The sequence below is a fragment of the Vombatus ursinus genome, unplaced genomic scaffold, assembly GCF_900497805.2.
Source record: "Vombatus ursinus unplaced genomic scaffold, bare-nosed wombat genome assembly UNPS02014798.1, whole genome shotgun sequence".
Lineage (NCBI taxonomy): Eukaryota > Metazoa > Chordata > Mammalia > Diprotodontia > Vombatidae > Vombatus > Vombatus ursinus.
Genome location: NW_020954576.1, coordinates 44,072,445 through 44,097,624, shown reverse-complemented (window position 1 = coordinate 44,097,624; position 25,180 = coordinate 44,072,445).

Below are 25,180 nucleotides of genomic sequence, written 5' to 3'. Positions count from 1 at the left end.
TTGTGTATACAAATGTACATGAATAGAATAATAGCTAACATTTATATAGCACCTACGATGTGCCAGGCTGTGTGTCAGTTACAATTATAATCTTATTTGATCCTTAAAGCAACCTCACAAGGTATATACTGTTATTAATGTGATTAACAGAGTTATGTGACTTGCCCAGGGTCACAGGGTAAGAAAGAGGGATGCAATGGGAGAAAGGGGAAGGGAGAGGTAGAATGGGGAGGTTTTCTTCAAATAAAAGAGATCTACAAGGAAGAGTTTTTATGGTGGAGGGGAAAATAGAGGGAATGGTGGCAATAGTGCTTGAACTCTCATCTGAATCAGTTCAAAGAGGGAAGAATACATACATTCATACACATGCTCTCTGTCTCTGCCTCTCTTTCTGTCTCTCTCTCTCTGTGTGTGTGTGTTTCTGTCTCTCTCTCTGTCTCTCTCTGTCTCTCTCTCTGTTGGGTATAGAAATCTATCTTACCCAACAGAGAAATAGAAGGGGAAAAGTATGAGAGATATGGGCTTGGGGGGGGGGAGGGTGGAATAAGGGAGGCATTGGTCAGAAGGTAAACAGACTTTTGAGAAAGGGAGAGACAGGAGAGAAATAGAGAGAGAGAGAGAGAGAGAGAGAGAGAGAGAGAGAGAGAGAGAGAGAGAGAGAGAGAGAGATAGAGAGAGAGAAGGATAAACAGATAAACAGAAGAAAATAGGATGGAGGGAAATACACAGTAATCATAATTGTGAATGTGAATGGGATGAACTCACCCATAAAATGGAAGCAGATAGCAGAATGAATTAGAAACCAGAATCCAACAATATGTGTTTACAAGAGACACACAAACAGAAAGACACACCCAGAGTTAAAATGAAGGACTGGAGTAGAATCAAATATGCTTCAGTGGAAGTAAAAAAGATTGAGGTAACAATCATGATCTCAAACAAAGCAAAAGCAAAAAAAAAAACAGACCTAATTAAAAGAGAGAATCCGGGAAACTACATTTTGCTAAAAGGTACCATAGCCAATGAAGCAATATTAAAAAAAAAAAAAATTACAGCAGGTTTCTCTGACAAAGGCCTCATTTCTCAAATATGTAGGGAACTCAGTCAAATCCATAAAAATAAGAGCCATTCTCCAATTTATAAATGGTCAAAGGATATGAGCAGAAGAAGAAATCAAAGCTATCTATAGTCATGTGGAAAAAATGGTTTAAATCACTATTGATTAGAAAAATGCAAATTAAAGCAACTCTGAGTGAGGTACCACCTCACACCTATCAGAAATGATAAATGCTAGAAGGGATAAGGGAAAATACATATATTAATAGACTGTTGGAGTTGTGAACAGGTCCAACCTTCTAGAGAACAATGTGAAACTATGCCCAAAGGGCTTATAAAACTGTGTGTGCCCTTTGACCCAGTAATACCAATACTAGGTCTATACCACCAAAAATATCAAAGAAAAAGGAAAAATATCTATAAGTACAAAAATATCTTATCAGCTTTTTTTGTGGTGGCAAAGAACTGAAATTGACCAGATGCTCAAAAAAAAAAAAAGAAAAGTAAAAAGAAAAAGAAAAACTGTGGCAAGACCCATATGAAACCAATATAAAGTGAATTATAGAAGAACCAGGAGATCACTATGCACAGTCATAGCAATGTTGTAATGATAAGCAACTGGGTAAGACTTGACTACTCTGATAAGTACAATGGTCTTATATTGAAAGACTCATGGTGAAAGAATGCTATTCACCTTCAGAGAGAGAACTGATTAACTCTGAGTGCAAATGAAGTATCATTTTCTCCATTTTTTTTTTTACTTTTTTATGATATGACTAATTTGGAAACATGTTTCACATTATTTCACATGTAAAATTGGTATCATTTTGCTTGCCATCAGAGTGAGTAAGGGAAGGGTAGGAGGAAGAGAATTTGGAATTTAAAATTAAAAAAAAAGAATGCTAAAAATAAATAATAAATTTGAAAAAAATATCAATAGCAATGATCAGAATATTAATCCCCCATTGTACTTTTTTTCAGAATAACAAAAAAAAATGTTGACTGCCCTGATAGTTGTTGGATATTTGGACCTGTCAAAGTTTTGTATGAAAGGAGTGCACAAGAGATAATCTCTTATTTTGGTGATTGTGGTATCAGTAAGAAAAAGATGGCAAGTATAAAATGGGATCATTTGCTCCCTAAATCCTGAAAGTTTGGAGAGGGCTGTTACTATGAATGAATGAATGAATGTGTGGTTTAGTTGATGAATTACTTCATTTCAAAACACTAAGAGAATTTCTGTTTCACAAGTAATATGATACCTACATTTATTATTTTGTTTGTTTTCCAGCTAGTACCTGTATTCTGTTTTATGGAAGAGAATATTGCATTGAGTAGGTCTTTCTTAAACATACATGATCAGGTAAAGAGGCAGTCTCAGGGAATGCCAGTGAGTTGCAGCAAGAAGGTCGGTATGAAACACTGGGCAAGGATAAAGTAAGAATCGACAAAACAGAGATTCTTGATCCTAAGCACTTCAAAGCCAGAATCGAGCCCCAGCTGCCTCCCAGGGAGTCAGGGAGGGGCAAATGAATTAAAAATTTAAAGCTAAAGTGTTAGGAATCACTGCCAATTGAAGATCAATCAGAAAGGAGGAGACAAAAGCATCTCTGAAATTCCAGTAACTGGAAGGCTAAGATTCCATTTAGCTCTGTCCCTAGGTATGCTTCTCCTCATTTCATTTATTTCTCTCAGTGGTACCACCATCCACCCTATCTTCCATGTTGGAAAGCTTGGGGCTATCTTTGAATCTTTCCTCTCCCAAGCTTCTCATCCATATCTAATAAGTTAGTCAATCCTATCAATTCTGCCTCCATATTATCTGTCAAATCTGAGCCCTCCTCTCTTTCCCTCTGCCATCCCCTTAGTAAGGCCACTCAACTGGACTATTGTAATAGATTCCCGAAAGTTGTTTCTTTTGCTCCTCTTTTCTTTCCCTTCTTCAAACCAACCTTTATATTGCTGCCAGAATAATCTTCCTTATGTAAAGATTTGGTCAGTCCACTCCTTATTCAAAAATGTTCAGTAGCCTCCTGAGTAAAATTCATACTCATCTGGTGATCTTTCCCAGCCCTCCACAATCTGCCATATTTCCAGCTTTAGTTCTCAGTACTTCCTTGTGTGTATTATACTCAGTCAAAATTAGACATTTTGCCTGCTGCACTCCCCAAACATGTCCTGGGCCTTCCAAATTTGGGACCTTTGCTCATGCAATTCTCTTTGCCTAGACTGCCCCCCTTCCTTCTCTTTATCTTCTGAATTCTTGGTCACACTAGAAACAGCTAATGTTGGGAGGACGTTAAACACTAGCCCTGAAATCAGGAGTACCTGAGTTCAAATCTGACCTTAGACACTTACTATCTGTATGACCATGGGCAAGTCAGTTAATATCTGTTTCCTCAAGTTTCCACAACTTTCCTATAAAATGGGGATGGTAACAGCACCTACCTCATAGGGTTGTTGCAGGACTCAAATGAGATAATACTTGTAAAGCTCACAGCACAGTGCCTAGCATATAGTAGGTGCTGTATAGGTGCTTATTCCTTTTCCATGTTTTATGTTGGTATAGACTATTCTTCATGGCACAATCCTCCAGAAGTACATTGTTCTGTACCTCTAATGAGCTTCTAATGTATTAGTTTGTTGTGGCTGTCTTTGTTTATCTATTGCTTATCCCTGAAACTATAAGCTCTAAGAGAGTGGGAATAGTGTCCTATTAAAATTTTATATTTCCTGCCACAAGTAATTTACTACTCTGTAAACAATAGGTACTTAATAAATGTAATAAATGATTACACATAACATTAGAGAAATAAATACTTCTGCTACAAAAGGCTAGTAACATAAATATCCTTTTTTTCTACTTCACTATCCAGAATTTCTTTTCAAGGAAGACTTCATAGAATTAATCAATCAAATAATCACTAAGCATTTATCAAATACCTACTAGGTGACAGGCCCTATAGTAGGTACTGGAGATACAAAGACATAAATGGCATGGTCTCTGTTCTCAAAGAACTTACAAAGCAACTTCTTCCATCCATGTCAGCACAAGGCCAATTCTACCTCCTGCTGCCAGCCCAATCTCCCAACTGGGATGTAGAAAACTTCAGGGACAAAAAAGAATAATCCTCCCTTGGCTTCAGGCCTCCCATCTCCTGCTGTACCAGTCTTTGGAGGGTAAGGAAGTGATGCCCTCTACTCAACAATGACATTCTCACACCTGGTTGTACCCTTCACATCCCAGTGACTCTGAACCACTATAGAGCATCTTCCAAACCCTGTTCCACACCCCTTTGCCATCTGATTCCTCATCCCCTTCCTCCTCAACCCTCCCACCTTAAAGTTTTAACCTAACTCTACCCAGGCCTTCCACTGTACTCTCTGGAATGCCTGTTCTATAGGTAATAAACTTCCTTTCATCTTAAAACATTTCCTCCCCAACTCCTTCCATCTATTAGCATTTACTGAAACCTGGCTTCCCCCAATAACACAGTCTCCTTGGCCACCCTTTCCAGTACTGACTTCACTCAATGTCCTCAGCTTGCTGATCAAGGAAGTTTGAATACTCCATTGCCACTTCTAGGCTGCCCTCCTTCTACCATCAATCAGTAACCTCTCTTCCTTTTAGATCCACATCATTCATATCCACCACCCAATAAAAATTCTGATAGATGTTGTCTACAGATGTCCTTCTTCCTCAATGAGTTCAATACCACAATTTTTCTCTCCTCCCCAACTCCTGCCCTTATACTGGGAGACTTCAGCATACATATCAATTATCCATCAAATACCTTAACCACTGAGTTCTTCATCCAATTCACCTCCCATGAGCTATTCTTTCACCACACCTCAGCCACACACAAAGATGGTCATACCCTTGATATTACCATCACCCACAGAAGTACTTCTACCTTTAAGAATTTTGAAATCCCCTTATCTGACCATAATTTATTTGCTTTTCACCTTTTCTTCCGCCTTCCCTTACATATCCCTAGGTTTCATCTGGTCTGTGACCTCTAATTCCTTGGCCCTTCAATTCTCTCCCAGGTCATCTCCTCTACACTAGCTACTCTCTCCTCCTCTTGACTCCTTGGCAAAACAATTCAACTCTGTCATCCTCTCTTGAATCCTTAGCCCCCTTATCATATTGCTTATAATACCCAACCAAGCCTCAGCCTTAGATCATTCCCACTGTGTTACTTTCACTCCTACACCTGTGCTGCTGAACAAAGACGGAGAAAATGCAACCTTTCTAACTGGGTCCATTACAAATTTGTGTTACATAACCTCAACTGGGCCCTCACTGCTGCTAGATAATATGCTTATACCTCCCTTATCATTTCATTATCCCACGCTCCATGATGCCTCTTCTAAATTTTTCCATCCCTCCTCAAACCCTCCTATGACTCCTCCTCTCCCCATTCTCTCAGCTAAGAAACTTGCTGCATATTTTACAGAAAAAGTTGAGGTCATTCACTGTGAGCTCCTTCTTTCTCCCTCTTCTTCATCTCCTACCATGCAAATGCCTGCTGCCACTATCTCCTCCTTCACCCCTGTTTCACAAGAAGGGGTGGCCCTACTCCTTACCAAAGCAAATCCCTCTGCTTGCACAAGTGATCTCATCCATCCTGTCTCTTCCAGCAGATTACCCCTCTATCATCCTACTCCTTCACATCTTCAATCTCTACTTGTCTACTGGCTCATTTCCTACTACCTATGTACATGCCTATGTCTCTCCCATCCTGAAAAAAACCTCACTTGATCCTTTCGTCCCCACCAACTATCACCTTGTACCACTAGCTAAACTCCTCAAAAAAGGCCACTTAAAATAGGTGCCTCTATTTCTCTCTTCTTAACCCCTTACAATGTCTACCAACCTTATAATTCCACTGAAACTGCTCTCTCCAAAGTTACTGATGATCTTGTAATTGCCAAATCCAGTGTCTTTTTCTCAATCCTCATTCTCCTATGCAACTTTTGATATTGCTGATCGGTTTCTCCTCCTTAATGCTCTCTTCTCTCCAGGTTTTTGACACCCTTCTCTCTTGGTTCTCCTCCCATCTGACTGCTCCTTCTACATCTCCTCTGCTGGATCCTCTTCCAGATCATGCCCTCTAACTGTAAGTGGTCATCATGTTTCTGTCCTGGGCCCTTCTCTTCCTCCCCTATGCTACTTCATTTGTTAATTTCATAAGTTTCCCTGAATTTAATTACCATCCCTATGTTGATGATTCTCAAATCTACCTAACCTGCCCCAAACTCTGTTGATCTGCAATTTCTCACCTGCAACTGCCTTTCAGACATCTCAAACTGGATGTCCAGTACACATCTTAAACTCGTGTCCAAAACAGAGCTTATTATCTTTCCCTCTAAACCCTCCCAATTTCTTATGTCCCCTATTACTTTGCAGGGCAACACTATCCTCCCAGTCCCTCAGGCTTACAATCTATGAGTCATCCTGGATTCCTTATGATCTTTCACCCCAGCCCACATCCAATTTGTTGCCAATGCCTGTCAATTTCACCTTTGAAACATCTCACTTACACCACCTTCTCTCCTCTGACATTGCCACCTCTCCATGTGAGCCCTCATCACCTCGCACCTGGACCTTTGTAACAGCCTGCTGCTGAGTCTGCCTGCCTCAGATCTCTCTCTCCACTCCAATACATTCTTCATCTACTAAAGTGATTTTCCTAAATCATAGATCTGATCATTTCATCCCCCTAGTCAATAAACTCCAAGGGTTACCTATTGCTTCTAGGATCAAATACAAAATGCTCTATTTGATATTCAGAGCCCTTTATAATCTAGCTCCCTCCTACCTTTCTAGTCTTTTTATACCTTGCTACCAGATATGTACTCTTAGCTCCAGTAAACTGGCCTTCTGGCTATTCTCAGAACAAGTAAATCCATTTCTTAGTGTTCCCTCCCACCTCCACTCTGACTACTGACCTCCCTGGCTTTTTATTAAGTCCCAAATAAAATCCCACCTTCTACAAGAAGCCTTTTTTCCAACCTCTCTTAATTCCAATGCCTTCCCTCTGATCATTATTTACTATTTATCCTGCAAGTATATAATTCACTTTGTATATATTTGTTTTCATGTTGTCTCCCCCATATGGATTGTAAACTTCTTTAGAGCAGGGACTTGTCTTTCACTTCTTTTTATATTCTCAGTGCTTAACATAGTTCCTGGCATGTAGTAGATGCTTAATAAATGTTTATTGAATGATTAATGACCTAAAATTGGAAAAAAATTTATATGTAATATATTCCAACCCCCCTTCCTTTACTGATGAGGAAACAGAAGTCTGGAGAGATGTGATGATTTGCCCAAAGATCCAGCATTGGACCTTGAACCCAAATCTTCAGACTATACATTCATTAATTTTTCTTTTGAGTTGTCACTTAGTCTTTATCCTTCCACCCCCCCCCCCCCCCCCCCCCCCCCCCACCCAAGGATATAAGCTCCTACAGGCACCATTCTCCCATTCCTTTGATCCCTTCCCTTTGCTTTAGGCCACCTAAACCCCACAGGCAGGAAGAGTGCCAAGACTGTTTACTCTGTATGAATGAGGTGGGAGTCACTAATTCTAATCCTTCCAGTAAGAACCATCAAACCTTAAAGTTTGCCCTTCCCCTGAATCCTAGGGTCATTACCAATTGCCCTACCTTTGGGCCTTAAAAACCCCTGTGCATTCATCTACTTATGCACTTAAGACCCCTGGACCTTGCCATCTGATCACCTACCTACTTGTTGAACCCCTAACTCTTTTCTACATTCTGTCTCTGCCAATTAGAATATGAGCTATTTGAGAGCAGGGATTTCTATATTTCTAGTATTTGTCATGGTGCTTGGCACAAAGAAATCCCTTAAATACATCTTCATTCATTCGTTCATATTTTATCTTAGTGGCCTCACTACCTCCTACATTGTAGTTACTTAGTAAATGTTTATTGAATGAATGAATGTTCTTTATTCTCCATATCATAGAGTTTCTCTGTCTAGGGCAAATGCCTCTCTTAGAATGAGTCAACTTCAGATTATAATTGATTTCAAGTTTGTGGAGACCATAGAGATCATCTAGTCCAACTTTTTTATTTCACAGATGAGGCAATTGAGGTGAACTTTTTTAAGGTCACACAGGTAGCAGGTGGCAAATCCAGGTCATCTGACTCCAATCAAGCACTTCATATCCATTACACCAAACCTTATTCCATGGTAAAGATATTTTTATGAATTCAGTTCAAATGGGATTTCTGAGTCTGGGGGTTAAGGGTGTGGATCTATACACATTACTGAACATGAATTGCCAGCAGGCTTTCTGTTTACCTGCTGTTGCACAAGAAATCACCATCCTCTAGCAAGAAGAAATTTGCAAGCTGGTCACATTCATCACCAAGGAATGCACTAGATTTTGTGCTATAGTGGTGTTTGGTGGCTTGTTTTAATTATGGAGTGGGAAATTGATCAGCCTTCACGGACTGAGCATGGTTTCTGAGTCGGGCTTGGATTTCCTTCACCACCATTTTCAGGATTAATTTCTACAATTCTGTAGCTGCATCAGCACTTACTGGCTGTGTTCACATAATGCCAAAACAGCAGGTCGATCCAGTCAATTCAGTCAAACATTCAGTCTATTCAGTTAAAAGAAAAATCTGTCAAACCCATCAGTCAGTGCTATCAAAGTAGTCAGTCCAGTTGTACCCCAGAGGTGGATCCTCCAACACTCTACTTCAAGTAGCAAATTGTTTAGAAGCAAAAGTCTGGGAGCATTTTATCTAGCCATTATTTTATGAAGGCAAATATTTCATTATCTCGACATCCCCCAAATGCTTCACTGCTTTTTCTGTTGGCACTCTCCCTATTTACATAGTCATCTCATATTCCATCCCACCCTTGCCGTACATCCAACCATGGATGGCATCATTTCATAAATATTTGACATTCCTTTTTATTCTTATTCATAAATATTTGACATAGATAAAATTTACTAGTTTTAGATGCAAAGATTGTAGTCTTCTTCCTTGACACAAACATTTTTCATTCAATCAAGTCAATCAAGTTTATGGTGTTAGAAACAGAGTCCTTAGCTGTTAAGATTCCAGCACTTATCATAATGTCTGGCTCATAGTAGGCACTTGATAAATGTTTATTGATTGACTGAAGATGGTACCACATCAAAACATGGTGGCATTTTGGAAAATGCCACCAAAGTTATAGTTTACCCTCAATAAGGAATGGCCATGAAAATGGGAAAGCTGAATTAGCTGAAAAGAATGTGACCTGTCAATAAGACTATGAAATTACCAAGAAAGTATTCCCCTGCCTATAAAACTATAAAATTACTGAGACAATGCCTCCACCTGTAGTGAAATAAAGCCAAATTCCACATAATATAGGAGGCAGCATAATATAGGTTTGGAGTCAGAGAAAAATCATCGAACCAAGGTTCAAGTTCCTAATCTGGTATTTCTTACCTATGTAATGTTGACTGAGTCACTTAACTTCTGTGGCCCTCTGTTCCTCAACTGTAAATGAAGGAGTTGGTCTAGGCCATCCCTAAAGTCCCATGAAGTTCTAAATCAATGATCCTATGACGTTCCTTTGGCTAGGATGAGATCTCAATCATTGAATGATTAAGATAGACATCATCATTGTCTGCAATGACATATGTATATATATATATGTATATATGTATATATGTGTATATATATATGTATATATATGTATATATGTATATATATATAATATCACAGGTTTATATTTTACTTTAAGACTTACAAAGTTCTTTACATATATTATTTCATCTGAAATTGCCCAAGAATCCTGTAAAGTAGGTACTTATAGGCATGGTTATCCCCAAATGAGGTTACTAATACTTAGAGGGATTAAGTGACTTACTTAGTCCCATAGCTATGAATTAATTAGTCAAAAGTATATATTAATTACTATTTATCAAGCACTGGGTGAAACACTGGGGATTAAAAAAAGAAAAATCAGGACAGTTCATGGTTACAGAAAAACTCACTCTTTATATTATATATATTCAGTTATAGGTTAGGTAGAAAGGTCCAGAATTTTTAAGGGGAATATAGGAAGACTGAGGGGTCCTCCAGTTTTATCAGCACATTGCAGGACAGTGCTAGAATTAGGATGGTGGGAAGTCTGGGCAGGTTGTAAGGTCTAAAGGACTTTAGGAGGCAGAGGCAGGACAGATAGTAAAGCCTAGTGATCCTCCATCTCACCAGAAGGAAGAGAATTTATGACTCCCATCTCATCCAAGCTGTATGAGTAGTCAAGCAGCCTAGATGAGTCCTTGATAGCCCAGGATCCCAGGAAAGGGCAAAAGGTGAGAAAATAAAGGTTGGAGGCAGGATTAAACCCCAGCACTTTATGACAAGTCTTTTCTACTATTCTACGCTGCCTCTTAAAACTCCTGAGTTAGCTCAGGATTACTCAGCATGACTAAAGTCACTTTAATTTTTGTTTCTTGAATAATTCTTGTGCACATTCTAGGCATTCTGGGAAACAGAGAAGAGATTGTTTCCTTCAAGGGATTAATAGGAAAAGTCATGCTAGTGAAGGTACACATGTCACATATGTCATGCTTTGAATGCCTACTCCACTTTACTTCTCTTTTCTCCACTTATCCACATCTCTACTGGCCTTTTGAGGCCTAACTCAAGTGATTTTTTTTCTGTCGTGCCTTTTCTGAAAACTCCAGCCCTCATCAGCCTTCTCTAAACACTTGGATCCTAAACCATGCACTGTGGTACTTGATTATATACCATATTATGTTGTCCTAGATACTGCTTAGTTCCCCAACCCCAGCCCCATCACCAGTCTGCTCTCAAGGGCAAGGACTGAATCTGCTGTATTTATTTTACAGACCTCTAAAACTTTCCACAATACTGGGCACATAGTAGGTGCTCATCAAATACTAGTTGATTGATGTTTTCTTCATTTTTTTTAAAGCACAGTTCTTATTGTTAATTTCTGCTATCTCCTCTCCAGCTTCTTGTATTGATTTTCAGGAATTTCATGAAGTCCCTAGATAAGAGACACTACAGTAAGACAAACATCAGGCACAAAATAGCTAAAGGACATTTGCTCTTGGAATAATCTTAGAGTAGCTTCATCTGGTCAGATAAATGTTTTTTACTTTAATGGGAAGCCATGGACTTTAGCTACCCATAGACATTAGCACACAAATCCTCAAATAGTCAAAAATATTTTTCCGACAAACCACAGGTCAGAGCTTGGAGACCATGTCTTTTTTTTTTTTTCTCTCCAGAGAGTGTTGTGTAATGTGATCATAGTAATTCAGGTGCCTTGCTCTAGAAGTGCTTGTCCTCCCATTTCCTGGGATACATAGAGAATCTTAGAATGGGAGACAGTTTCATCTCTGATCGCTCTGTTCTAGTGGCCTATTTCCAGGGTCCAAAGGACACTGTTTACCAGCTGCTTTTCATTTTTTGTGCCTCTGGAGCAAATCTGCTTCGCCCATGCTGACTTTATTTTTCTTGACAATTCCAGTGTGTATCTGCAAGGCAACACCAGAATAACAGGTATGTAGGATTGGTGAGTGGGTAACAGGTAATGTGAGGGGCTGCCACCATTGCTCATAACCATCAAAGTGCAAGCAAAATTAAAAATTAAAACACACAAATCAGAGATCGTTTCAAGATTTTGCTTAACTCAGGCCCAAATTGCACAGATTTGCTTAGGCAGCATGTGGGGGATGAGTAAGGCACACTCTCCCCACCGATTTCTTCTTGTTTTTATTCTTTTTTCAGTTCTTAAAAGATGATTTTAATGTTCGATGCTCCCTGAAAAGAATAAGGTTGACAGCTTGGAAAACATGGCTATTTTGCGAGACTTTTTGCTTTTCTCAATCTTTTTCCTTCCTGCCTCTGTTTAACTTAATCCCAGCTCATCTGTGCTCTGTGCTCCCTTTCAATTTACCCTCCCCCAGTATGGATCCCTTTGCTGGTCAGGTTACAAATTATCAGGGGCAGGTTCTATATTTTCTTTGTAACTCTCTAAACTGCCTCCATACTATGTGTGTGTGTGTTACTTTATATGGTTACTAAGTGAAAGCAGGAATGAGAAGCTGGAAAGCAATCTGGTCTTTAAGCAAAGATTGGAAAAAACTGCTTATCAGGTATGATGTGAAGAAAATTCTTTTCCAGGATTGGGTCAGACCAGAAAGCCTCTGACATCTCAGTCCAACTCTGAAATTCTGTGATGTCAGTGTTAGGATCATAATTACTTATTATCATCCACCATCATCATTTTCTTCACTGATAAAGTCTTGGAGTCAGAGAGGCCTGGGTTCAAATCCTGAGTCTGACATTTTAGCCTTAGTTTCCTCTCCTTAAAATGGGGATATTTATAGTGCATATGTCTCACAGAGTTGTTGTGATGTTCAAATGAGATAATTTAGATAATATGTGGTCCCTGAGAAAGCTTTTTACAAACTATTATAATAATAATCATCATTTCTGTTGTCATCCTTACTCAGTGCCAAAAGGCTCCCAGAGCTTGAAAGATTTACACTGAGGAGATGCTGCTAATGCCATGACTGAGACTGAGCCTGTGGACTAATGTGGACTAATGGGGTAGGCAAAAGTGATATCCCCTCTCCCTCTTCTTCCCAGTCCCACTTCTTCTCCCCTTCTCTCCCCCCCTTCTGTTTCTCTCTCCATCTGTCCTGTATCTATCTCTCTGTGTCTCTGTCTCTCTGTCTGTCTCTCTCTGTGTTTCTCTCTTTCTCATTTCTCCATCCCTCCTGTGTCTCTCTCCTGTGTTTCTCTATGTGTCTCTTTCTCTCCTCTGTTTCTCTGTCTTATTGCCCCAATGCTTCTGACAAGCAGTACCTTGTGCTGATAGAAATTCTCAGGGACCGTATAGCGTGGCTTTGTACCTTATTTTTATCTTTGCATCTCTGCCAGCACTCCCATGGCCTTGCCCATAGCAATATTGTTGGAACAAATGAAGTTATTCCTCTTTCCCCGCATCCGAGGGAATTGCAAAACTATTTTTCCACACTAGGTGGCATCCCAAATGATGTGCTTTCTCAAAATGAGATGTGAAATCAACATAAAAACTCTGCATTTGTCCAGAAGTACCTTAAATTCATTGCTCAATATGTAGTTAATAATTCCTGATCTTATTTCTTATTTCTAAAATAACTCCCTCTCTTGAGTTTTGCTTGTATGACACTGTTTTCTCTGGATCTTCAGACACTAATTGGTTTGCATATGAAAAAGAAATCACAGCAATAATGCAAATTAGAACTACAGATTATTAGAGTTGAAAGGAACCTTAGTGATTAGTCAGTCTAACCTCTTCAATTTATAAAGAAGAAAACTTATAAAAGGAGGCACAGAGAAAGAAGATGGTCATGTTTGCAAGATCACATATGACAACCCAGAGCATGGGTTCTTTCCTCAGTTAGTGACAGAATTCAAGCCATAACATACTTCCTAAATCCTTGAATTCAGGGCTCTTTTCTACTATTCCCATTACCTTTACTCCTATTAGTGAACAAATAGATATGTATGCTTATTCAAGTAAGTAAAACAGAAGCATATCTGATAAGAAACAGACTACTTTTCCTGTGAGATCTTAGGCCCCAAGGTATGGGAGGGAAGGAAGGAGCTAGGGAGAGAGGGAAGGAGGGAAGGAGAGAGGGAAGGAAGAAGGGAAAGAGGGAAAGAAGGAAGAAGGGAAAGAGGGAAAGAACGAAGAAGGGAAAGAGAAAGAAGGAAGGAGGGAGAGAAGGAGGGAGAGAGGGAGAGAAAGAGGGAGGAAAGGAAACAAGCATTTATTAAGTGTTGACTAGGTGCTAGGCACTGTGCTAAGTGCTTTACAAATATTATCTTATTTGATCCTCACAACAATTATAAAAGGGAGGTATTATTTTTTTTTATCCTCATTCTGCAGTTGAGAAAATAGGGGCAAGTAGAAGTTAAGTCACTTGCCCAGAGTCACACACCTAATAAGTATCTGAGACCAGATCTGAATTTAGGTCTTTTGCCTCTAGGGAGGTCTAGGTCTGATTATACAAAGGACTATAGGATCAAAAACCAGAAGAGATCTTGGAAGTCATCTCATCCAACCCCCTCACTTTATCTATGATGAGACCAAATATATGTGAGCTTAAGTGAATTACCTGAAGTCGAGCAGGTAATAAGCAGCAGGCCTGGTGGACTGTGAACCAATGATTTATGACTCCAAATCCATGGCAACGTCTACTGTATCATGGAACTATGCAGCTCAAGCCTAGGAAAAAATGATGGAGCGATTGTAGCATGACCCATCACCAAAAAGTCAAGCCAACATTATCAACTGACTTACTCTATCTAGCCAGAACTAAATCACCAAATCAAATCTTGCTTCACATTACTTCCAGTCTTCCACCCTGGTCTTCTTGCCATCTGCCCTGCTCCTCTCCTCCCTTACCTGTTTTCCACCTCTTCCTCTAGGTTTAAGTCAAAACTACCGTGTTACCATTGTTCTTGGAAAGGGGGAATCAATTATCTGGCCCATGGGTCAACTCAGCATCCTTGTGATTCCACAGTCACTTCTTTCCTTGGTCACCACTCCACATGTCATTTCTATTATAATGTATTTCCATGAGGACAAGGACTGTTTATATTTCATATCTGCATCCTCAGTTTTTAGCACAGTGCCTGACATAGGGCACTTAAGAATCATTCATTAAGCTTTGGTGCAGCATTCTTGCCAACTCAGAAAGCATACTAAAGAGTTCTGGGGAGCAAGGGTAGAGATAAGGACAGGGAAAAAGAGAGACCTCCCATAGTGATTGAAACTGTGAAGACCAGTGGAGTAGCCAAACAGGGATCTAGATACCACATAGGTGAAGTTTCCCAACCTTTGCTCTGGTCATGACAGGGTCTTTGACATACTCTTCCCAATTAGGTACTTAGAGGGACTTCTTTTGTAATATACTCTGGTGGGAAAAGGTGGACAGGGCACTTATTCAAGAATAAGTGATGGGATAGATTTTCTATTGATGCATTCTAAAGATTCTGTCCCGACTCTTAGAGCTATTTGAAAGTGTAATAGATATTTCCCAGACCACACCGGATTCTCCTTAAGTGAAGACCTTCAAGCAAAGGTTGGTTGGCTACTTATTAGCACTGATGAAGACTGAGAGAGTTTTTAACCTGAGCATTTGGTTTTTTAAATACTTGGATATCTGTTTTTCAATATCATTGATTTGCTTTGTAATCCTATGTATTTTATGCATTTAAAAAACATTATCCTGAGAAGGGGCTATAGGTTTCAGACTGTTACCAAAGGGGTCTGTGACACCAAAAAATTTAAGAACTCCTAGGATAGAGAGAATTCTTGTTCAACTATGGATTGAATTGAATGACCTTGTGATTCTGAGATTCTGTGATTAAATATTTTACTAGCTCAATGTCTGTTATTTGCCTGGTATATAAGCAAGGTGAAAACTGAATTTAGTTGACCTTAGAAGCTCCCAGTTTTTTTTTATTTGTTTGTTTTATTTTGTTTTGTTTTAAGTCAGGAGAGACAGAGTGAACTAAGGCAGATGATGAGTTAAATTGTAAATTGAAAATACGCTCAAGGTCTGAATAACCTAATCCGTGTGCATCCACATATGAGTTGTACACGGGCCACATAAGTTTAAACAAATCAATGAACAAACATCATTTATTGCAGCAAGCCTCACCAATATCCTGCAACAACTGACCAATGTCCTAGGAAGTCAACAAAAGGACAGACTCCATTAATAGCCCTGCTAATTCTCTCCATGACCTCTGGCAGTTAAACTAGTCACTCAAAGACCTCAGCAGCTTGAAGGGCAAAGAGTCTGCTTCTGGTCACCAGCAGATTGAGCACCAAGCCCTTTCTAGTCTGGGTCAAGGAGATGGGATCTGTTCCCTACTCCCAGACAAGAACCTACTAGGATCTTTTTTCCTAGAGAGAGTAGGTCCATCAAAGCATGTTCAAGGAAGAACCGATTAAAATAAGAGTTTGGGGTCAGATGGTGGAGGGAGGTGAGAGAGAAGAAGGCCAATACCGGATCAGAAAGATAGCATCTTTAACTGATCTATTTGTTTATAGTATATTCTAGAATGTTCTGGAATGTTTGAGGGCATTTTCTTACCACCTGGAGCCATTGGTCCAAGCTTGAGTTTTGAGGTCCTACAGACACTTTGCATGCAGGTGATGATGCATTGCATTATGGTGTGGGTTACAGATGATCAGAATTTATATTTCACAAAATCAGCATAAAAAGTCAATTGCAATATTTTGCAATGATGCAAACTAGTTTGACTTGACCCACATGTTGATAGAAATAGCCATAATGATTAATGAACCATAAGATGCAGCCACTAGGCACCTAAGAAATTGTCCTGAACTAAGTATACATTATAAGGCTTATATCTATTCATAGGCACATGGGATTTTTCTTAACCTATTTGTACAATTTATTATGATTTATTTATTCACAGTGGCTATGTCATACAAGACCATATATGCTGTCAGTGTATTATTAGTTTTGATAGTAAAAAGTTGATATTAAGTTATCTTACCTAGATCTTCATCTCTTTGGATATAGAAAGTAGGGCACTGAGCTAGAAAGACTTGGATAAAAGTCTTACCTCAGACACGCACAAGCTATGAGACTCTGGTCAAGTCACATTCTCTTTGAGTCTCAGTTTCTTCATCTGTAAATCGAGGGGCTTAGAATGATGGTCTCAGATGTTTAGGTCAGCTCTAAATCTACGATCTGATGAATTGCTAGCCAAAACTGACTTTGGCTGCCAATAAAATATGTCCATGTGTGTGGCTACCCAGATATGGGGGAGAGTGAAGGAGGATTAGTACTTCAATTAAATAGAACAAGAAATTTCTGTAACTCTCATATCAGACATTCTCAAGCATCTATAGCATTTATGGGTTGCATTTATTTATGATCAAGCTGAAGAAGAGATCATGAAGAAAATTTCAACTTTTCTGATTGGTTTTTTTTTTTTTTTGGAAGCAAACAGCAGAGAAAGCCAGGGGCAGGTCTCTGGTAGTTCATTAGATAAAGTCCACCCGGAGTCAGGTGAATCTGGGTTCAAATCCTATCACACACCCTTACTAGCTTTGTGACCACAGACAAGTTATTTAATCTCTGTTTGCCTCAGTTTCCTCAACTGCAAAATGAAGGTAATAATAACACCTACCGCCCAGGGCTGTTGTGAGGGTCGAATGAGATAATAATTGTAAAGCACTTGGCACAGTTCCTGGCACATAGCAAGCAATATATAAATGTTACTTATTATTATTTTTATTGGGACAAGTTTTCCAGATGGCTCTTTAATCAATAATAGCTAACATTTATATAGCACTTATATACATTATTACTTCATTTGATTCCCACAAGAGCCTTGTGAAGTAGATACTAAGCATTATTATTCCCATATTATAGATAGGGAAACTGAGGGTTGGAAATGTTAGAATTCTAGTCAGTATGTGGCAGAGCCAGGACTAGGACCCAGGTCTCTTGTCCCCCAAAGCCAGTGCTTACTCTACCATGATTTCTCTATTAAAGACTCTTTTCCTTCCAGCAGACCCACAGGATTCATAAGATTATGGATGTAGGGCTAGGAACAACCTTAGAGGTCATTAAACCTGGCATCCTCATTCGAGAAAGTTGAAACTCAGAGAGATTAAATAAATTTCTGAAGATCATACAAGTAGTAGGAAACAGAGTCGGATTCAGACCTAGGTCTTCCATTTCAATTGCAGCACCACTGAGGCCTGGTCTCCTGAACCACTCCAGAACTCACCACTCCAGAACCCACAAGATCTCCACTTTATCCAATGGCTCTCAGCCTTATTCATCATGGTGGGCCACCTACATTGTTACTTCAGAGTGCAGGCTTATGTAATGGGCCTAGCTTATATTCTGAGAGAGAATTTGCTGAATGGGAGAAATCTCACCAGATTCATTTCATCTACGCCCTGAGCAGACTTTATAAAGCAATAAAGACTGGATGTCTGAGGACTTACAAGAAATGTGCTTGGTTACCATCATCAATTTCTGAAATTCCCATAAGGAAGCAAGCATGATACAAAACGTACAGATTGTATGGTTTTTGCCTCCAGAAGTTTAAATGGCAAAGAACAAAATGTTGGGAAGCAGATAATTTTTTTTTTCTTTCCCCCCTTCTCTCTCTCTTTTCCCTCTTTGCTTTTAAAACTATATATTTTTTTCTTTTAGTCTCAAGGGGAAGGAGGGGGAGTGTACCGCCAAATGACTTTCCTGAAGAAGGTGAAATTGAAGGTCATTTTTTTTTTTTATTTTTAGTTAGGGAGAGGCTGAAGTCTGAAGCTCTTCTAAGTTCTTTCCCTTCCCCTTCTTCTCCATATACATGCGACCCAGTGACACTGGCCTCCTCACTGTTTCACAAGACACTCCATTTCTTTTCAAGCTCCAGGCATTTTCTCTGGCTGTGTCCCAAGCCTGGAAAACTCTTCCTGCTCATCTCTGCCTCCTGGCTTTCTTGGCTTCTTTCAAGTCCCAGATAAAATCCCATCTTCTACAAGAAGCCATTTCTGATTCCCTTTAATGCTAGTGTTTTCCCTCTGTTGATTACCTCCAATTTATCCTGTATATATCTTGTTTGTATAGAGTTGTTTTTGAGTTGTTTCCCCCATCATTAAACTGTGAGCTTCTTAAAATCAGGGACCATCTTCTGCCTTTCTTTGTATCTTCAATACTTAGCACAGTGCCTGGCACATGGTAGGCATTTAATAAATATTTATTGAGTACCAGACTAAACATATAGGTGTGTGTGTATTTGTGTTTAATGGCAGCCATCTCTACAGAGGGGGGAGAGAAGAAAAAAAGGAAAAAAAAAACAAGAAAAAGTTAACATAACTTTATTATATCTTTAAAAGGAATAGCAAGTTGTACATAACATATTTACAGTTAAGACTGCAATCATCTTTCTTTTATTCTACTATGTTTTGGGAATGCTTGTTTTATTCCATAAAATAAAAATAAAATAAGTAAAATTTTAAAAATTAATTTTTTTAAAAGAATGATATGAGGAATAGTCAAGAGAAAAATGGAAAGAAAATGAAGACCAAGGTAGACATGGGGAGGAGGGAATGCATCCAAGATACATACGTGTTGCTGCTCTAATTATATTACTCTTATTATCCCCCTGGAAACACTAAACCTTTAGGAATCAAACAAAATAGGGATGTAGCAAACCTCTAAGAGTCATTTCAGCTATTCTGCTGTTTCCATGCAGAATTGTGTATGAGAGTGTGTGGGAGCCAGCTCATACTGGCTCATGAGAGTCAACTGTTAAATTTTCAGTATAATCATTTGCACCTCTGAAATCACCAATGCTAGAAATCAGGGCCTGATTTATTGTTTAATTGATTGTCTAGAATTAAGAAAGCATAAATAATGCAGATTAAACCTTAGTGCATTGTGTATACATTATTTTCCAGAAAGTCGGTTGTTAAACATTCACCAGCACACCACTGTATATAACCCAGTTCTAAAATATAGATGTTCATTCTGTTTGTTGAGCTCTGTGGGACAGAGAATTGCATAATCTCTTATTCACCCATTCTACTACTTACCACTTCTCCATGTCCTCATCTGTAACATGAGCTAGAGAAGGAGAGGCAAACCATTCCAGTATCTTTGCCAAGAAAACCCCAAATAGAGACCCCACAACTCAGACATGATGAAAAGTGACTGGATAACAACATGAGATAATGAGAAACAGTATGGTAGAGCGGACAGAACCCTAATCTTAGAGTGAGGAAGACCCAGGTTCAAGTGCTACCTCTGATGCATGCTGACCCCTTGACTAATTGGCCCCAAGCAACTCTCTAAGGCTGTAAACTACAGAGGAATTGTTGATCTACATTTGTGGAGAAAGTTTTCCCACTAGCAATTTCCTGTGCCATTAATGAACTTCAGCTTCCAGATCAGGAACACACACACACACACACACACACACAGTCCTTGCTTTATAGGAGCTTATACCCTTGCTGAGAGCCTACAAACAAAGGGATCAGCAAATTTAGTATTGAAAAGGAAGTGAGAGCGTATCTATTCCTCTCCTTTTACAAATGAAGAAACTGGAGCCCAGAAAGAGGAAGTGACTTAAAACCCCACAGATAGCAAGTTGCAGAGTCAAAATCTGAACTCCTATCCAATTTTTTTTTTTATATTACAGTACACTGAGGTCCTATAAAAGAAACTGCTATCTATTCACCTTACTGAGTTCTTATCATTTCCCACTTTAGGTAAGTAGCAAAAGTCTCTTTTAAAGACCTTTGTGAGTCAAAATTCAAAAGCCTGCCATCATTGTTGACATACATGAAAGATCACTCTTTGAATCATGAGGTCTTGGACTCTTAGCAAGGGGATTAATTGGATCTTCAGGAACAGAAAGACCCTTGTTCACTGGAATTTGGACAACTGTTATCCAAAGTTCCTAACCTTCCCCCAAGAAAAGTATGGAGCTTGTCAAATGTGCCCCCTGAAACCCAAGCCTCAGAAAGGAAAAGAGATAGATAAGTCTCCTGGGAACCTATACAACCACGAACTGAAATTCCTTGCGTCACCAGGGCCTGATTCTGAGGAGGTTCAGAGGAACAGTAAAACAGGAGGAAGAGGGCATTCTACTTAAAGTCAAAAGAGTCTAACTCAATGAGATTTCATCAGCGCCCAGGTTTATGTATTCATCAGCACTTTGTTTCCCTCTAAAGGCCTTTAAGGGTTATCAGTACCACATGGGGCCCCTTTGGATATCAGGGCTATGCAGAGGTTGTGGGTTTGGGAGAAGAGGCATCAAGTTAGTATTTTAGCCTTGCATCTATCTTATGGGTTGGAGGTTCAGGCTGGGGAGAAGAGACACAAGTAAGCCCAAATCACTCTGGGTGCTGGCCTGCTGGACGGCATACATTGCTTTTGCTTTGCATTCCACATTGTTCTGTGCTTCCCAGTCTGACCATAGAGCCATAGAGGTGGGGTGCCCCTGGCTGAAGGAATGAGAAGTTTGGTCATAGCAAGAGCAACGGCAAACTCCTGTACAGCCCTGATGAGTTCCAGACGGTGAGATACCCTGTGACCTCTGGGAATAGAAACTGACTCAACAGGAATTGAAGGATGAAAGAATTATCTATGGACATACATGTACGCATATATAGACACACATACGTATATATAAAACATATATTATGTACATTGTACATGTGTATATGTGATATTGTATGTTTAAAATGAGGATGATAATATTTTGCTACTTATCTCAAAGGGCTAGAATGGGGTAAGACACTACATAGATGTGTTATTACTTATTATCCATTCTCCTTGATTGCCCATGCCCCCCACACACACACACACAAAACCACCCTCAGGCGAGAGAAAAAGGAATGTGTATGTGTGTTTTCTTTCCCTTATTAATCCCCTCAATGAGTTTGAATTTGAAAGTGCTGCCCAAGGCAGGCTGCGGTGAGTGTGGAGAATGCATGTGTAAGATGGGCATGGGGGAAGTTGCAGTACCTGTGCAAACTGAGCTCTGAGCGCCCTCTTGTGGTCAATATGGGGACCTGAGGTCCCTAGAAGCCGATGGCCGCCCCATACAAATGGATTCTGCGTAGTTAAGCTGTCAAGTCTAATGTATTTATTTGACTCTCTGCTGTTAAAATGATTTCTCTACAGCACCGCAGTTATTTACGACCATTGTCAGGACAAGGCGATGAGAAGGCCACAGCGCAACAACAACATCTGAAGGAAGGACTCAGGGAGGGCTTAGCGGCCCAGGCTCCTTCAACTGGAACGCAGCAGGGGTCTCCCTGGTCCCACAACCCAAACCCCTAAATGAGATCGCACCCGGAGGGGATCTGGCCCTTCTTCTGTCCCAGTGTTTGATGCTCCCTGAGGAGTCTTAATAAACTAAGGTTTGCAAAGCGCTCGGCATATGCATTATTTCAGTTAGTCTTCACAGCAATCTTGTGAAGCGGGTGTTATTATCCACATTTACAGAAGAGTAAACTGAGGCTGCAGAGGGTTCAGTGATTTCCTCAGGGTCATGCAGCTATTAAGGGTCTGAGACAGGATTCAAAATCAGGTCTTCCTGACTACCAGTCCAAGCCTCTCTCCATCGCAACACCCAGCTGCCATTATTATCCAGCAAGGAAATATTTCCTTGTCCCAATTTCCTCTTCTAGATTGGGAGAGGCAGGTGTGGCTCAGCTATTATACACATACCCATGCACACACACACACACACACACACACACACACACAAACACACATGTATGTATGTATGTATGTATATTAAATTGCCTAGGAGTCAGGAACCATGAGTTCTAGCCCTGACTCTGTCTTGCCTCTGAGATTACCTCCTACCTACTTTCTGTGTATTTTCTGGTAAATGTAATTATTTGCATGTTGTCGCCCCCATTGGAATGTGAGCCCTTGAGAAAAGAAACTGTAATTTTGCCTTTCTCTGTATCTTCAGTGTTTCAAACAGTGCCTTGCACATAGTAAGGGTATTTTTGTTATTGTTCATTCGTTCAGTTGTCTGACTGTTTGTGACCCCTTGGACCATATAACACACCAGGCTCTTCTAACCTCCACCATCTCCTGAAGTCTGTCCAAAATCATGATCATTGTTCCCACAACACTATCAATCTCATCCTCTGCCATCCCCTTCTCCTTTTGCCTTCAATTTTTCCCAACATCAAGGTCTTTTCCAATGAGTCTTATCTTCTCATTAGGTGGCCAAAGTATTTAAGGTTATTATAACAGCTAAATGCTATAGTGAATGGAGTGCAGGACCAAGACTTAGAAGAACCTGAGTTTAGATCCCTCCTGAGACACCGTAAGCTATACAACCTTAAGCAAGTCACTTAATCATCATCACCTGCCTCAGTTGCCACATCTGTAAAATGGAGATAACAATAGGACCTACCTCCCAGGGTTGTTATGAGGATGAAATGAGATAATATTTGTGAAACACTACATACATACTAGCTATTATTAATTATTATAATATATTATAATAATATAATACATAATAATTAATAATAATAAATTATTCTTGCCTGACTTCAAATCCTCCTTCAAATTTCACCAGTGTGGGGAAGCCCACTCTATAGTTTCAGATATCAACTTGTCTGCAATTTATCACCTTAGAGAAGTCTAGAGCACACAGGGGTTAAGACATTTATTTATCCATGGTTCTACAGTCCCTTAAGTGTCAAAGACAGCCCTGCAATGAAGGCTCTCTACTCAAGGCAAGTTCTCTACTCAGCTACCTATGCTCCCTTTCAACAATAACTTGTAAGAATCCCAGGATCCCAGATTGAGAGGTGGAAGGGACCTTAGGGGTCAACAGGCACAACCTCCTCATTTTACAGATAAGGAAAAATTCAAAAAGAAGTTAAAGGACATGTCCAGGTCACCGAGGTAGGAAATATTTGAGTGATATCTTCTGACTCCAAAGGGTTCAAGGTTTGCAAAGTGCTTTATTCACAAACATTATCTCATCTGAATCTCACAACAACCCGAAAAGACAAGGACTAAAGCAATAATGATGATGATAATGATGATGATAATGATGATGATGATGATTCTTCCCATTTAATAGAAAAAGAAACTGAGTCTTGGAGAGTTTAGTGACTTGCCCATGGTCACACAATTATTAGGATTTGAAACCAAGGTCTCCTGACCCCAAGACCAGCATTTCTATTCACTGTTCCAAGTTGTCTTTTATTATGTCAGCCCGTCTGACTGACTAGGTATGTGGAAAGTTGCTTCCCTTACTGGGACTCAGTTTCCTCTTATGTAAAATGAAAGGTTTGACTAGAGGATCTCTAGGGTCCTTTCCAACTCTGACATCCTGGGAGTCTAAGGATTCCCCTTGCCCCTCACAATCACAATGGGAAAGGAATGGCACTCTAAAGGATCTAGTATATAGACATTCAGTAACTTTTTGGTGTGTTGATTTTTAAATCTAACGGAAGTTGCTTTCATGTATGTGGGATTTATCTTCCTCACTTGACTAAAAACCATGTTGTTGGGGACTGTTCCCTCTATTAAACTGGAAGATCCTTTAGAACAGAGACCATGTTTCTTCAGTATGACACACTCCTTCCTGCCAGTTTCATACTCATTCTCCACATGCGTGTGGAGAGACAGACAAGGGCTTTAATATATGTTCTTACCTGGTCAGTTCAATCAGTTAACTAGCATTTATCAAAAGTCTATTTGCTAGGCACTGTGCTAAGTGCTGAAGAAGAGAAGAAAAGCAAAATAAAGGAATTTGCTCTCAAAGCTCACATTCTAATGGGGAAAACAGCATGCAAAAAATGTAAATACAAGGCACATAAATATGTTGTACACACACATACATATGTGTATATATACATATATGAGCCTACATGTATATATACACATTATACACATTCAGCTTACACGAAAAGTCATCTCCTAGACTTATCCAAAGTCCAAAGTGTTCTCTGAGGCTGTTAGGTCATTTCAGTTGTGTCAGACTCTTCATGACCCCATTTGGGGTTTTCTTGGCAAAGACTCTGGAGTGGTTTGCCATTTCCTTCTCCAGCTCATTTTACAGATGAGGAAGCTGAGGCAAACAGGGTGAACTGATTTGCCCGGGGTAATACAGCTAGTAAGTGTCTGCGGCTAGATTTGAACTCAGGAAGATCAGTCTTCCTGACTCCAGGCTTAACAGTCTGTCTTCTCTGCCACGTAGCAGCCAAAAAGTATACTCTAGCTTGGTCCTATCTCTGAACTGAGCTAACATCTGGGTCTACCCTACTCAAAGCCATAGGTTAGTCCTAGAACTAGTCAATCTTCCCAGTATCTCTCAGATTGTGAATGACCTGGGGTTGGTTTGGTCAATGGGAACAAATCACACACCTTCTCTTCCTACCCTCTGTCTCCTCTCCCCCAAGTCTGGGCGTTCTTGTGGGACTGGGAAAAGAGATCTTCACATTGGTCAATTATGTCAGTATCCAGATAGATATAGATATAGATATAGATATAGATATAGATATAGATATAGA